Here is a 3,263-nt window from a genome sequence, read left to right on the forward strand (position 1 = left end):
GCAGCACAGGCCGGAGACGCGGATCGCTCACGAACCTGCCAGAAGCTGGGGGGGAGGGTGGTGGTTGGAGAGGAGGGGGGGGTGTTGGGAGGATGGGAGGCCCCAGCCCTGGGTGAGTAAAGGTCAGCGACAGCGCCTGGACCTGTGAGACAGACAGACAGATCCTCAGACCTCAGCCTCCCGAGAAGCTGGATGACAGGCGGGAGCCACCGCGCCCGGCGTGAGCGACTCTTCTCCCCAATGAGCACCCAAACATCAAAGTGACGCTGTGACTCAAACGGTACAGCACCCACCTGGAGCGCACACACACACAATAACTCTGAGGACAGCTCCCAATCCCTGAGATCAACGGACAGACAGACAGACAGACAGACAGGCACACACACACACACACAGAGACAGACAGACAGACAGGCACACACACACACACACACACACACACATACACACACACACACACACACAGATGGCAATCCCATTCTGGTGGTCTCTGGGATTGAGCTTGTGGGAGAATTGCTGTTAGACCTGACAGCCAGGGAACGTGGCCATCCTGGTGTGTGCCTGTGTGTGTGTGTGTGTGCCTGTGTGTGTGTGTGTGCCTGTGTGTGTGTGTGCCTGTGTGTGTGTGTGTGTGCCTGTGTGTGTGTGTGCCTCTGTGTGTGTGTGTGTGTGCACAGCCCAGCCATTCTCCCTGAGCCAGACGGAGGCAGGAGGCAGGAGGCCGGGGAGGCTGAGGCCCTGTGGGGCATGGCCGGCCACTGTGGTCCAGGGCAGGCCCACAGAGCAGCAATGCTGCCACCTCCTGGGCAAAAAAGAACAGAAACAAAGCGGCGGCGGCTCTGGCCCTTCTCATACACCTCCAAGACAAGTAGCAATCTTTGGGGAACGTTTCCAAGTTGCCAGAGAAAGGGGCCGGAAGGGTGATTCACAGGCCGGGAAGGGACTGGACAGGCAAGAAGGCCACTGAGTCAAGGGTCACGACACAAGGGATCAACGATCAAGCCATGGAGTGCCACCGTGACTGGGCTGCTGGCCGGTGCCGGTGGCTCACAACTGTCATCCCAGCTACTCAGGAGGCTGAGGTCTGAGGACTGGGGTTCAAAGCCAGCCTGCGCAGGAAAGTCTGTGAGACGCTGATCTCCAAGGAACCAGCAAAAAGCCAGAAGTAGGGTGTGTGGCTCAAGTGGTAGAGCAGCAACCCTGAGAAAGATGGACAGGACAGGACTCAGGACCAGGGAGGGTCCAAGTACCAGCAAGAAGAAGAAAGAAAGGAGGTCCCCAGACCAAGATGGTGGAACTTTACGTGAACGTGCATTTGCTTGCCTGCGTTGGGAATGGCATTTGATTAAGAATTCTTTCTGTCATTCGAGTGCCAGTAACTACTCCTGGCTATAATAGGTGCTATAATCCTAGCTATTCAGGAGACTAACACATGAGGATTAAAGTTTGAAGCCAGCCCTGGCAGGAAAGTCTGAGACTCTTCTCTTCACCTTACCAGGAAAAAAGCCAAACACAGAGGCGTGGCTCACGCGGTAGAGCGCCAGCCTTGAGTGAAAAAGCTAAGGGATGGTGCCCAGGCCCTGGGTTCGAGTCCTGCTACTGGCACACACACACACACACACACACATTCTATGTATCGGACAAAGCGGGCAATTATAAAACGCTCTAGGAGGCAAAGTTGGAAGGGACCAGGAAATGGAGCCACAGTGCCTTTTGGGGGGGGGGAATCAGCACACAAGGATGCTTTCAGGAAGTTTCCCTTCTCTCTCCCTAGTTGTCTGTCTTTTCTTTCCACACCTATCTTTCCACAGCACCAACACAAGCCCCGAAAAAAGTCAACAAGGAAGTGTGTGGTTAGGTTCAGCCTCCACCCCCCCCCCCCAGCATGTCTAGCAGGTCCAGCACGCTGGCCTCGCAGGCTGAATCCAGATACAACAGAGACATTGCCGGGCACATCTTGTCTTTGCACCCGGCCTCCCCTCTCCATCACCTTCCTGTAACCCAGGGAAGAGGGTCTGCAGAAGGATCTGACGAGGAGTTCATCACCCATCAAAGTGCCATAGGACCTGACCAATCACGGGTCATCTTCCAAAACACCCAGTGATCATGGAGGCTACCAATCAGAGCACAGATGAGTCTAAGATCCTTCCCCCCCAGACCAATAAGGGACTGAGAGACAGACACAGAGGCAGAAGGCTGACTGGCCCTGAGTTCAAGTCTCAGGATCGACCAAAAAGATTAAAAAAAAAGAGAGAGAGATGGAAACATCTGGAGAGTTTAGTGCGCCAAGTCTGCTGTTGAAAATAATTCAGAATTTTATCTCTCCACCATCTTTGTGTGTCACTCACTGCGAAGCCTTCAATACAATGCCTGCTGGCATTAGAGTCCTGGCTGGGCCTGACGCCCATAATTAAGGCCAAAAAGCGTGGTGTTGCAACACTTTCCTGGAACTTGGTACCCAGAAATAAGCAGACCCCAAACACTGATAAGGCTGTCATGGAGATCTGCGGGCTTCGCCAAAGACTGGAATCTGAACTCTGTCTCAACCAAGAAGGGAGGAATCCAATTCAACATATATATATATTTTTCCCCAGTTGCAATCTCTTGAAAGACGCCAAGAGCGAGCTGCTGGAAAAACAGAAATGAGTAAGTCCAGTATGGCCTAGCACGGAATTTAATCCCCTGTATCACAAAAAAGAAGAAAGAAAGGAAGGAAGAAGACGTTGGTAAAGTCATAACTGTCATCTACCCACGTCAGCAGGCTGAGATCTGAGGATCTCCAGTCGGAAAGTCAGTGAGACTCTGAGCGCTAATGAACCACCAAAAAGGTGGGCGTGGAAGTGTGGCTCACGCGGTAGAGTGCCAGCCTTGAGTGGAAAAGCTCAGCTAAGTAGACAGGGCGCTGGTGGCTCACGCCTGTCATCCTAGCTACTCGTGAGGCTGAGATCTGAAGATCACAGTTCAAAGCCAGCCTGGGCAGGAAAGTCTAGGACTCTTCGCCATGAGACACTGATCTCCAATTGGGGCGGTGGGTCAAGTGGTAGAGGGCCAGCACGGAGCAGCAAAGCTGGGGGTAACGCCCAGGCCACGACTCCAAACCAAGGACGGCACAGAAAGACTTGCGGCCCAGCCAAGAACTGTGACCTTAAAAGGTGTCTGTCATCCACCTGTCCATCTGGGGAGGGGACAAGTTTCTAGAAGCAAAGCACACCACAGCCAAAGAAAACCAAGAGCTCCAATGAGATCCCTCCCTTCCCTCCCCC

The sequence above is a fragment of the Dipodomys ordii genome, unplaced genomic scaffold (assembly GCF_000151885.1).
Source record: "Dipodomys ordii isolate 6190 unplaced genomic scaffold, Dord_2.0 Scaffold266, whole genome shotgun sequence".
NCBI lineage: Eukaryota > Metazoa > Chordata > Mammalia > Rodentia > Heteromyidae > Dipodomys > Dipodomys ordii.